This window comes from Ostrea edulis, chromosome 2 (assembly GCF_947568905.1).
Source record: "Ostrea edulis chromosome 2, xbOstEdul1.1, whole genome shotgun sequence".
Taxonomy (NCBI): Eukaryota; Metazoa; Mollusca; class Bivalvia; order Ostreida; family Ostreidae; genus Ostrea; species Ostrea edulis.
In genome coordinates this window covers 32835814-32849930 of record NC_079165.1, presented here as the reverse complement: position 1 = coordinate 32849930, position 14117 = coordinate 32835814, and positions in this window count along the sequence as shown.

Here is a 14117-nt window from a genome sequence, read left to right as displayed (position 1 = left end):
TTGATTTAATATTTTTGTTGTCAATGGTCCCTCAATTCTCTTCTTAGAGTTTCTTTAAAGGGTTGAGTTAGTCTGGTATTTCTTGAGAAAATTATCATACATGTGTGTACATACATGTACTATGAACTTCTTATGTGGTATCATCTATACAAACGTTTTGAATATTGAAAGAAAGATATGGATATTCTAATGAATTAAAATAATTCTTTTTGTAAACCCCCCCTCACTCCAAGGGTCATAGTGAAAAAGAAATTGAATCAACACTGTGACAATATATGTTGTATTCCCTTGTAAAACTTAATATGACTTCACATAATGAAAAGTTAACATTGCTTTGACAATTGTAAATGATATGATAGCAGATTCTCCAGTAGTTTCCACAGTTGTTTACTCTTATGACAATGGAAAAACCCAGATGTTCATTAGACTCTGTTTCTATAGCCCAAATATCACATTTATTGTTGTTCAATATCTTGCATTTGGATAAATAATTGCTTGTTCCAAGAATTCTGTGGAAAATTTCTTCTATATTCTAACCAAAGCAATTTGCTATCTCTAGTACAATTGAATAGTGTACCATATTTTGATTTCCAATTGAAAGTATCATCTAACTCAAGTAGTGTTTACCAATTTTGTTCATATTTTGCAACAAAATGGATATTTGCAATATATATATTATACATCTCTTTCTTATCTTTTAGTAATACCTTTAGTCTAGATGGTAGCACATGTATTTATCAATTGCTTACTCCTCCTAGGCTCCTAATCCCACTTCTGGTGTGTCCAGGGATCCGTGTTTGCCCGACTATCTATTTTGTATTGCTTGTGGGAGTTCTGAGATTGATCACTGTTCGTTATCTTCGCCTTTCATGTAGCTCTTTTTAATCCAAGTATAGTTGTAAAAGGTAGAACTATGCCAAATTCTGTTCCCAGTTCTTCAATATCTATGAATGTTCCAAATTAATTTAAAATGTCTGAAACATAAATGAAACATTTCTAATATAGACATTCATGAAATATTGACTTTCTAGCAATCTTAATTTGAGGATTAAACCAAACTGGGCATTGTTCTTCATTTGATGTTTTACATGAAAGATCAATCCAGTCACTATATGCCATCAATGTTTCTTACCAAAACAAGTTTTGACTATCAATTAAAAGATTTTTTGGATAATCAGATCCAAAGTGAAAAAGATTTACCAATGATCTTTCTGTTATCACATTATACAGCATACTCAGTGTGTCAACCTTAGATTGTAAAATTCTCCTTAACCAGGATAGTTTGAGATACTTGATTGGTACCGTATAAGTTTTACATTATGACCCCTGGGTCGAGGCCTCTGCTGGTGGATTGTTAGTCCCCGAGGGTCTCTACAGCCCAGTAGCTAAGTACTAGCTTGTAAATACGGATGTATATTTAATTGGTGTTATAAAATTTAGAAATTCATTTCAAAATCAAGGATTATCTCCCTCATGCATAGCTCTTATCCTTGGACGAATTTGGCTCCATTTTTTGGCACGCTGTTTTTGGCTATATTTAGCTCTAAAACTTCATAGTTATTTCGGATTTCAAAGATTTCGGTTGAGCATCACTGAAGAGACATTATTTGTCGAAATGCGCATCTGGTGCATCAAAATTGGTACCGTATAAGTTTTACATTTAACATTATAGATGTACCATTTGAAGTCACCCTTCAGAGTATTTCTGTAATAAAAGCGTTCTAGCTATTTTGTCATTTTTTCCATTCCAAATAAATTGAAAGAATATTTTTCTAGTTGATTGGACCACTGCTTACTTGATAATAATAATAATATTTATTTACATGTATATAGCGCCCTATATGACTATAAATAATCATTCTGAAGCGCTGTACACAATAAAAATGATACAGCACGTTATAAAAGTAGTAAAAGGATATTATGATAGCTTTAAGACAGATAAGCTCCATACCGTACAATGAAATGATATAAAATACAAAAGTTGAAATAAATATACAATTATATACTTGAAAAAGTCATGTCAAAATTATGGTCAAGAAACCATAAAGATTTTAACACCTATAATACTAACAATATGAAAGTCTAAAAGATGTTTTTAAATGTTTTTTAAAAGTGTTCAAATTCTGAGAACGGCGGAGGGTATCAGGCAGAGAGTTCCAGAGTGTAGCTGCTACCACATCCCAGCGCCTGTTTCCATATGTGGAGGTTCGACATCTAGGTCTAACTAATGTCAGTGAATTTTCAGATCCTAGGGAACGATTTGGTTGGTAAACAGTGATCACCTCCTTCAAGTATTTTGGCGCCATCTTATGAATCACCTTATATGAGTAGAGGATAATTTTGTATTGGCTGCGCCTGTCAATAGGAAGCCAATGTAAAGAAATCAGCACTGGGGTTATGTGATCACTTCTCTTGGTTTTGAAAGTGTTATAAGTGAGTCAGCTTAGGTAAAAGAAGCGATTTTATAACAGTTATCTTTCAAAACTGGGTAAATTTTCTTTTATTGCAGTTCTTAATTTCTTTAGTGATTAAGGATAAGTTATGGTCAAAGTTTATTTCTTTGATGTTTGTAAGACTTGAATTGAATCTGACTTCCAATCCCGTGAAGTTATCTTTAGTCCAATGTATTCTGTAGTTAGAATATCATCACTTCCAGATTTTGATCCAATCCAGGCAGCTTTAGTTTTACTACAATTTGGATTTGGCCCTGAATATTTTGAAAATTGGAAAAGAAGATCTAATGTTGAGAAGACTTTTTTCAGTTCCATCTAGAAACATAATTGCACCATCTGCATATTGAAATAAACAAAATTCTCTTTGTATGTCTATGCCTTTGATATTTCTGCTTTGTCTTATCATAATCCCCATTATTTCTACACATGTATTAAATTGGTAAAGAGAAATTGGGTCGCCTTGTCCACAAGCATGCCCTATTTTTTAATTTCTGAAAACAGTCTATTTTAAATTGCACATAATTTTGAATCAGTATGTAGCGTTTAACCCATCTAAAAATATATGGGCCGAAGTTGAATAAATTTAATGATTTGAAAATAAATGACCATGATATTGAATAAAAGGCCTTACCAAAGTTTGTTTCAATTTAAATTCATGAATAATATCTACTTAACTTTATGACAAACGGGATGAGATCAGCTTCTCCATCATCAACTTTCCATATTTATGTAGCAATATTCAATTATCACCTGCATATGGTGTTTATACATGCATCTCTCAACTGATTCGATACGCAAGAGCTTGTTCTGCTTGTGGACAGTCTTTAAATCGAGGCAGTCTACTGACAAGCAAGCAGGGGTTGCAACAGTCTCGTTTAAAGTCAGCATTTCGCAAATTCTATGATCGCTATAACGATCTAGTTTGCCAATACAACCTATCATTGGGTCAAATGTTGTCTGACGTGTTTCATGTCGATTCTTAGACCGTTCTTGGGAAACTGATTTTGACTGCGGATAACCCCGTTTACCTGACCAAGATATAGGGCTCACGGCGGGTGTGACCGCTCGACAGAGGATGCTTACTCCTCCTAGGCACCTGATCCCACCTCTGGTATATCCAGGGGTCCATGTTTGCCCAACATTCTATTTTGTATTACTTATAGGAGTTATGATCATTGTTCGTTATATTCACCTTTCATCAAACATATTTGGGGTAATTTCCCCAATATACTATAGTATTTACTATCAATAAATCCTTTTGGTTTCCATTTATTATATACATGTTGTTCATTACTTGTTTAAGCCTATTTGCAATACATGCAGATATCAGTTTGTAAGATACATTTAAAAGTGATATTGGTCTCCAGTTTTTCAAATTTTCTCTACATTTATTTTCTTTTGGTAAAATAGAAATAATTCCTAGTTTTTGAGTTGTGGATAATAGTCGATTTTCGAACCCTGCATTAGCTGATATTCACCAAAATAGGAAGTATCTTTCCAAAACATTTGTAAAATTCTGTTGTGAAGCCATCTGAGCCAGGCGATTTATCATTCTTCACATTCTTAATAGATTCCAAAGCTTTTCCTTCAAATTTTTAAATCATTTCATTATCTATTATGTTTACTGATTTTCTGTCAATAATTTCTTCTAAATTGGTATTATGTTAAACTTATACGGTACCAATTTTGATGCACCAGATGCGCATTTCGACAAATAATGTCTCTTCAGTGATGCTCAACCGAAATCTTTGAAATCCGAAATAACTATGAAGTTTTAGAGCTAAATATAGCCAAAAACAGCGTGCCAAAAAATGGAGCCAAATTCGTCCAAGGATAAGAGCTATGCATGAGGGAGATAATCCTTGATTTTGAAATGAATTTCTAAATTTTGTAACAGCAATTAAATATACATCCGTATTTTCAAGCTAGTAACGAAGTACTTAGCTACTGGGCTGTAGAGACCCTCGGGGACTAATAGTTCACCAGCAGAGGCCTCGACCCAGGGGTCATAATGTTAAACTTATACGGTACCAATTTTGATGCACCAGATGCGCATTTCGACAAATAATGTCTCTTCAGTGATGCTCAACCGAAATCTTTGAAATCCGAAATAACTATATGCAAGGTGAAGATAACGAACAGTGATCAATCTCATAACTCCTACAAGCAATACAAAATAGATAGTTGGGCAAACACGGACCCCTGGACTCACCAGAGGTGGGATCAGGTGCCTAGGAGGAGTAAGCATCCCCTGTTGACCGGTCACAATTCATTATCTTTATTACTGTATGAAAGGTGAAAATAAGGAACGATGATCAATTTCATAACTCCAATAAGGAATACAAAATAGAGAGTTGGGTGAACACGGACCCCGGACATACATGTACCAGAGATGGGATCAGGTGTATAGGAAAAGTAAGCATCCCCTATCGACCGGCCACACCCACCGTGAGCCCTATATCTTGATGAGGTAAAAGTAGTTATGCGGAGTCAAAATCAGTGTGCCAAGAACTTCATCTATGACGTTACACTGATCTTTTTGGAATAAAAAAAATACGACATTCAAGTTTGTAAGTATTATTTTTTGGGGGGAGATTTATATCATTGGATTATGCTATTTGTTGTCTGATTAACACCATCGGACTAAGATATGGATCTCATACGTTATTATCTAGTCCAAATTGATATTTAATAAATCTGTTTCAAAACATACTTTTTATTTTAACCAAGTGTATCAAGTTTCAAGTAAATACACCTGTCTAAGCAACATGTATTGTAGACTCGTTTTCATCTGAAGAGATACTGTCTGATGCAAGACTTATCACGTGAAGATCTGAGAGAAAGGATAAGAAATACTATTATTATTAAGAGTTATGAGATTGATCACTGTTGGTTACATTCACCTTTTCTGCTGAATTGAAAATTTATACATGAACTTATTGGGTTTTGATAAAATAATTTGATATCTTAAAGTATTTGTTGTTGATTTCATTGTCGTTGATAATTTTAGTTTCTATGATTCCTTCAGTTTAGATGCCTTGGCCTGATTCTCCAAAGTTAAAGGTACATGTACAAAGCATGTGCGCATTGCCTACCTACAGTTGCCTGAACACGCATCGGTCTGTAGCATCCCCCTAGTTAGGAAGTGCATGATACTCTAGGACCCTCCTTGTATTTTACACTTTTTAAGGTTTGTTCCTCATTGATAATATCTACGTGGTCTTCGGTGATCAAGGGATAAAATCGTTAAATAGTCTGTTGGATTTACAATGGGCACAAATTATGCTTTGCTATTAAACGACCTGTTCTTATATTTTGATAAGACAGGATTTATTAAAAAAAACTACATGAGAAGAAAAAAAGCTCTCGCTGTGGCATTCAACTCAACATTTAGATAGTAGTGGCCTGCCTTGATTTAGAAATTGGTCATACAAAAAACATGTTTTCAGGTATCGAATCAGTTAAGACACAAACACCATACGCTGGTGATAATGGAATATTGCTACAAAATATGGGAATTTGATGAAGGAGAATTCGAAGTCATTTTGTTTGCCATAGAGATGAGTTGTTAATTTGCCGTTAACATCGATGTTCATTAAAATATCCATATAAGAAGGGGATATGAAAGACTACGTTTCTTCTTTTATTTCGAGGTCCCTGAGATATATCGAATCGACATATGAATGAAATGAGTATTTTTGATATATAAAACGTCGATATATCTAAATGTCGAGATGAAGACCACAGTAAAATGCTTTTTTCCATTTAGAAGCTTTTGAATAATTCTGCCTCATGAAGATACAAAAAAGTCAGCCGATAATATAAAATAAAATTCCAAGTTTGTACAACCACTTTCCTGGAGTAAAGAAAGCAGAAATTTAATTAAGAAAGAGCATCTGTAAATGGAAAGGAATTTTTTTCCTTCAGAAATACAACATGGAGAACATTGTAGGATGCAATTGCAAGTGGGATTCCATCATGGCAAATGTATTAAAGGACGCATCCTTCAATAGTTGCTACCAGTAGTTGTCAGACAGAGGCATTCCTTCACTCAGGGTAATACACACGATAACGTTTTGTCTATTAACAATGATAGCTTTCATTCATATGTCGATTTGATATATCCCTGTGAGCTCGAAATAAAGGACACCACAGAGTCGTCCACTTCTGCTTCATACTTAGATATCTTATTGAAAGTAGACATTAACGGCAAACTGACAACTCAACTGTATGACAAACGGGATGATTTCAGCTTCTCCACCGTCAACTTCCCATATTTATGTAGTAATATTCCATTATCACCTGCATATGGTGTTTATATATCTCAACTGATTCGATATGCAAGAGCTTTTTCTGGGTATAGTCAGTTTTTAAATCGAGGTAAGCTACTGACAAACAAGTTGATGGTACAGGGATTTCAACAGTCTCGATTGAAGTCAGCATTTCGCAAATTCTATGGTCGTTATAACGATCTAGTTCGTCAATACAACCTCGCATTGGGTCAAATGCTGTCTGACGTGTTTCATACCGATTGTTAAGCCGTTCTTGGCACACTGATTTTGACTGCGGATAACTCCGTTTACCTGATCAGGATATGGGGCTCCCGGCGGGTGTGACCGGTCAACAGGGGATGCTTACTCCTCATAGGCACCTAATCCCACCTCTGGTGTGTCCAGGGGTCCGTGTTTGCCCAACTATCTATTTCGTATTGCTTATAGGAGTTATGAGATTGATCACTGTTCGTTATCTTCACCTTACACCGAAAAACTAATTGTAAACTTTAAAACTTCTTCTAAAGTTCATTTGAATGTATTACGCCCGAATTTTATCCCAAATTATTGGACCAATGACTTAAAAAATAGAACAGTATTTCACAACACTGCCGTCACATACATTGTTTGTGTGCTAACCTAATTTTTGTGGTGCAGGGTTGCTTGCATCCAACCTTCCGCAATTGAAATCCTCCTTTAATGTGAAGTTAGTACTGGGTTACTTAAATTCCATAGAGATATGGAAGAATGGAAAACAAAGGTATTTCTTACAGTATCTAGCATTTACAATATACAAAGCTAATGATACTTTACATAACATATATTTACTTTGCTCTATTTACAGGCACTAAGTCATTTGAACAAGTTAAAGTTTTAAGTTTGACCACAACCTTAAAATCATCTCACAATGGCGAGTCCTTGCTGATGAAAATGAAGCATGCTATTAACGTTTGAAAATGTCAACGAACATTTCCTCTCTTGCAAATAATGTTAACAAAATAAATTTTCTCCATAGTTGATTATGTAATTATGATCACATTGCAAAGAACATATAGAATGAGGACCATATGAACTTCATGTCAGAGGAAGAAGTGGCAGACAGGGAAATGAGTGATGAGTAATATAACACCCTTTTTATGAAAAGGTAAAGATAACGTACAGTGATCAATCTCGTAACTCCTAAAAAGAATATAAAATTAAAAGTAGGACAAACACGGATTCCTGGACATACCAGAAGGGGTCGGGTGCCGAAGAGGAGTAATAAATGAAGAGAGTAAAAAAGAGACTGTATCTTCAAACGCCAAAGACTGTCATCTTCAGCAACGATAAGTTCATTGCAAGACTTGCCACAGACCGATGCAGAAATTGATGTAGAAATATCGCGTATTGATACTGAGGAAGATAAATGTAAGTGAATCACTAATGCTTTTAAAAACTTTCACTCACGAAATAACAAGATTTCTCGTTTTGTATTATATACTGGTAGAATAATTGCTACATCAATTATCTCGTTAGTGTATGACATTCTTCCTGACATGGATATACCACAAAATAGGACATTGTGGGCAAAACACAAGACAAAGACATGCCATCAAACACAAACAACAGAACATGATGATGCTATTGACCTACCCTTATCCTATTGTGCAAAAAATCGCATCTTCACCACACAGATCACCAATGAAGAAATTCTAAAGACTGTTGACAATCTAATGGAAAAGTTTATGTCCATGAAGCAAATGAAACAAAATGGAAAATTGGAAATCATTGTAATGAGAATAATGAAGCAAAATGTATCCAGGAAAGCGTAGCATGGCAAACCCAACAATTTTATGTAATCCCTGTTGCATTCATGTAATCCTCACTACATAAGACCAACAGCAGGCACTTTTAGTTTAATCATACTGCAACTTTTGTTTCTTTTACATCCCTTTGAATTCCGCCCCCCCCCCCCCCCCCCACTCATATGGAGACGCCGCTAGATGTATGTAATGTACCGCAAAATTATACATATGCTTAGCTCTCAAGACGGGGTTCTTTAAGATCTAAACGCCTGTCCTGACACGGGACTTCCGTTTTTAATGTCATTTAATCTCATATTTATTTAATATACATATACAAATTTTTAACTTAGAAATGAAAAAAGAAAAGACTGCATTGTAAAAGTTCAATATTAACTAGTTATTTTATTTACGCATTTTCTTATTTGCCTTTATTCTATTTTAGCGGTCAGAAGGGGTTCGGTCGCCTGTGGTTAGTTAGTTCATTTGGTAAAGCACCTGACTAGAGTTGCAGGGGCCCCTGGTTCGAATCCCGGTCTGGTCCGTTGCATTTTCTTCTTTCCTGTTATGCTACGAAATATTATTGGTCGTATGCATGTTCATGTTAAATGACTTGTTTGAATGTTCAGTTTAATTAGATGACTAAAACTTGTTGTAGAAATGCTTCATGTTTCAAGATTCGACTGTATGATTTGCAAATTAATATTGTTATGCAAATTTTTTCTTCGATAATGCATTAATAATATGCGAAGGTATACAGCGATACTTTCCAATTACTTTGATAAAAAATAGAATTCCTCTTAGAGGTATTTTGGGAAATAAGCGTTCTTGGCATATTGTTCCTACTGCTCTAATCGGGAAGCAAATTATATGCAAAGAGCCATAACTCTCACAAAAGTTTCATGTACGAATTTCAGTCGATATGCGAGACTGACAAATGGGCTTGCAAAAAGGAGAGAACATCCATAGCACCGTCTGCTGTATTCATGGTTCGGGGTGTATGTGTGAGATAAACATGATGTGGTTGAACGATCAATTCAGAGACTGAAATGGAAGAATCTCCGGGGATACCTTGTCTGGGCATACCTGTAGTTTATACCTTACGTATTGTCTTCATGCTCGTTTGCAGAGGAAATATCAAAAATACTTTATTATTTGACTTCTTTAACCATTGTGACCCATCATTTTGACCTATAGGTATACTGTAGTTATAGGGTAGGTAGTTATAGGTAGATAAAGGCAGGAATGATAATTGGTAAATATATGTAGTTATAGGTAAGTATAGTGAATTTCTAATTTTTTTTTTTACCAATTGTGAAATAGTGATATTCTATGTTGTAGAACTCATACCCGATCTCATCCATTCCAGTGACCAGTACTTCTGAACTAACATAACAAAAATTCCAGAACAGATTTCTACATCTACAATTATCCTCCCAAGTGATAGCATTTTTTATCAAATTTATAGATACACTGATATAAAAACAAAATTATTGTATCTTTCCCCTTTACGTTGTCGTAGGCCGGTGATCGATCAATCAAAACCGATGATGTCACTTCAGATTCACGTGATTTCAACTTAGTTTAAGAACCACAATTCCATGGAAGCAGTTCTATTTTGTGTAAATTTTATTTTTGTTCTGACAATGCTTACTATGGTTTTAAAGTTGTACATAGACGTATAGAGAAAAAGTGAAGATAACGAAAAGTGATTAATTTCATAAATCCTATAAAGAATACATAATGAAGAGCAAGACAAACACGGACCCCCGGACACACCAGCGAAAAATTCTACAAGAACCCGCTTCTCAAGAATAACAGGGGTAGAATTTGGTCGACCTGAATTAATAAGTGTAGATGCAAGCCTATCTATCCACGGAGTATGTGAAGGGCAACAACAACTGTACAAAGTATCAATTATAATCTCCTAAAGCATTATGTAGTTATATTTCACTTTGTTCACATGGCCAAAACAAGGCTACAATACGATGGTTAGATTTAAAGAAAACGTCTCTTTAAGAATGTTTAAAATAGCCACAGTAATAATAATGCAGGTGATAGATTGAAATATGTAAAACTGTCCCCAACCATAACCCAGGGAGTCATTTTATGAACACAACTAAATCTATATTCTAGCATATTGATTTGAAAACTTATATCCATGTGGTTTTTGAGAAAAAACAATTCTCGTTATTCCAAAGTAAAAACTTAAGCCCTGTTAGTACAGCCCACCCTGGCCAAGGTGTGAACAAACTTTTATCTACAGCACTTGAGGATGTTTCAGTTTCAGGAAAAACATAATTTGATAAACTATATTGTTAAAGGAAAGACTGTTAAGATGAATTATGTATGTATCAATGTGAACTTCATATCCCTACCATGGTTCCACTCTGGGCCCCGGGGTCAAGGTGTGAACAAATTTAAATCTGACGCGTGCATACTGGTGTATCAACAGACAAACTGGAATATCGTGGTACTTTAGAGAATTTTTAAAACTTCTTCAGAATTATAAGTCTTTGTGATGTGAACAATATTTAACCTGCATTAGATGAGGATACCTGCCTATTAATTTGATCAAGGACTTGTGGATATTGAGAAGACGATTTTAATTTTTTCTATATACATTATAATCCAATATAAAGCATTTAGACCCGTATCGTGGCTCAGGCCTGAGAAGAGACTAGAATAGATGTATCTATCGTGGCTCAGGCCTGAGAAGAGACTAGAATAGATGTATCTATCGTGGCTCAGGCCTGAGAAGAGACTAGAATAGATGTATCTAGCACAGATGTTTAAAAAAACTGATGGTTTGTTACAAAATCAAATACAAACATTTTGTTCTGAAAATTATTTCGAAGTTAGCTGGATTTGAAATTTAGGCTTGAGTCTATTGTCATGTTATGCTCTTGAGACCCGAAGTCATGTTTTCTACGTAGTATGGGGATGCTTGCATATCAATTTTACAAATTATATCCTCGAGAGTACATTGCACTTTGGAAGCCAGAGGTTATAGTTTGAAAATAAAGTTGAATCTTCTTTATGTATGACAGCTTTTTTGTAAATCTTTACTTTTCTCATTCATACGTTTTTGATGACAAGATTTTAAAACACCCCCTCCACAGTATTTCCTATTGCTTTCCTTGGAAAAGGACGTAAATCTTCATTAGATAAATATAAATCCCCTTTACCCATGTGTATGTGTGTGTGTCTATGTAAAAAGGTTACAGACGGGAAAAAAACTTATATCAGAAAAGCTCATCTGCTTGAGCTTCCCAAGACCATAAACTGAGAATAGACTAAAGTCAATTTTTTGATTACGTATACCTTAAAGATTTATTTAGCAGAGGTGTTTAAAAAACTGCTGGTTTAAAACAAGATCAAATACAAACTTTACTGAAAATTTTGCTATGACATTTATTCCAAAAGCTAGCTGGATTTGAAATCTAGATGTCTATTTCTAGTTTAAAGTCTTGAGGCAAGGTTAGCTTAAATCTTCATGTACAAACCACTTCTTTCCATACACTATCTAAACTGCATTAACCATTTACAAAAACGCAGTTATTTACATCAATATATGTATAGACAATTTAAGATTATGATAAGTATGTTGATGTGCATATGTTGTGAAATGTTGTTCAGATGGTGTGCGTTTTCTAAAATGTTTCAGCAGAACTGAACCATCTTTGTTGGAGTTGCTTCGTTTCATTATTTCTGTAAGACAAAGTTGATTTCCTGTATGCTGAATGAAAGAGTACCTCAACATTATCAACAGGAGATTAAGTAAGCTGAGCCATACATACGTCACATATAAATGCTATATTAAAACCTCACACTTTCAAAATAGAACGATATGATATAGGGCTCATGGCGAGTGTGACCGTCGACAGGGGATGCTTACTCCTCCTAGGCATCTGATCCCACCTCTGGTGTGTCCAGGGATTTGTGTTTGCCTAACTCTCTGTGTTTAGCTCACCTGAGCTAAAAGCTCAAGTGAGATTTCCTGATCACCCGTATTCCGGCGTCCGTCCGTCCGTCTGTGAACTTTTAACATTTTTGACTTCTTCTCAAAAACCACTGGGCCAATTTCAATCAAAGTTGGCAAAAATCATCCTTAGGTAAAGGGAATTCTAAATTGTTAAAATAAAGGGCCAGGCCACCTTCCAAGGGGAGATAATCAAGAAAAGGTAAAAGTAGAGTAGGGTAATTAAAAATCTTCTCAAGAACCACTGGGCCAGAAAAGATGAAATTTATAGATAAGCTTTATTAGGTAGTGCAGATTCTAAATTGTTAAAATCATGCCCCCCGGGGATCGGATGGGGCCACAATAGGGGATCAACGTTTTACATACAAATATATAGGAAAAATCATCTTCTCAAGAACCACTGAGCCAGAAAAGCTGAGATTTATATGAAAGCTTCCTGATACAGTGCAAATTCTAAATTGTTAAAATACTGGCCCCCTAGGCTCAGATGGGGCCACAATAGGGGATCAAAGTTTTACATACAAATATATAGGAAAAATCTTTAAAAATCTTCTTCTCAAGAACCACTGAGCCAGAAAAGCTGAGATTTACATGAAAGCTTTCTGATATAGTGCAGATTCTAAATTGTTAAAATCCTGGCCCCCGGGGATCGGATGGAGCCACAATAGGGGATCAAAGTTTTACATACAAATATATAGGGAAAATCTTTAAAAATCATCTTCTCAAGAACCACTGAGCCAGAAAAGCTGAAATTTATATGAAAGCTTTCTGACATTGTGTAAATTTAAGTTTGTTAAAATCATGCCCCGTGGGGTAGGATGGGGCCACGATAGGGGATCAAAGTTTTACATACAAATATATAGGGAAAATCTTTAAAAATCATCTTCTCAAGAACCACTGAGCAAGAAAAGCTGAGATTTATATGACAGCTTTCTGATATCATGCAGATTCAAGTTTGTTAAAATCATGGCCCCCGGAGGTAGGATGGGACCACAAGGGGGATCAAAGATTTACATACAAATATATTGGAAAAATCTTTTAAAATCTTCTTCTAAAAAACCACTGAGCCAGAAAAGCTCATATTTACATGAAAGCTTTCTGATATAGTGCAGATTCAAGTTTGTTAAAATTGATGGCCCCGGGGATCGGATGGGGCCACAATAGGGAATCAAAGTTTTACATACAAATATATAAAAAAAATGTTTACAAATCTTCTTCTGAAGAACCACTGAGCCAGAAAAGCTGATATTTACATGAAAGCGTTCTGACATTATGCAGAGTTAAGTTTCTTCAAATCATGGCCCCCGGGGGTAGGATGGGGCCACAATAGGGGATCAAAGTTTTACATACAAATATATAGGAAAAATCTTTAAAAATCATCTTCTCAAGAACCACTGAGCCAGAAAAGCTGAGATTTATATGAAAGCTTTCTGATATAGTACAGATTCAGGTTTGTTAAAATCCTGGCCCCCATGGGTCGGATGGGGCCACAATAGGGGATGAAAGTTTTACATACAAATATATAGGGAAAATCTTTAAAAATCATCTTCTCAAGAACCACTGAGCCAGATAAGCTGATATTTACATGAAAGCTTTCTGACATTGTGCAAATTCAAGTTTGTTAAAATTA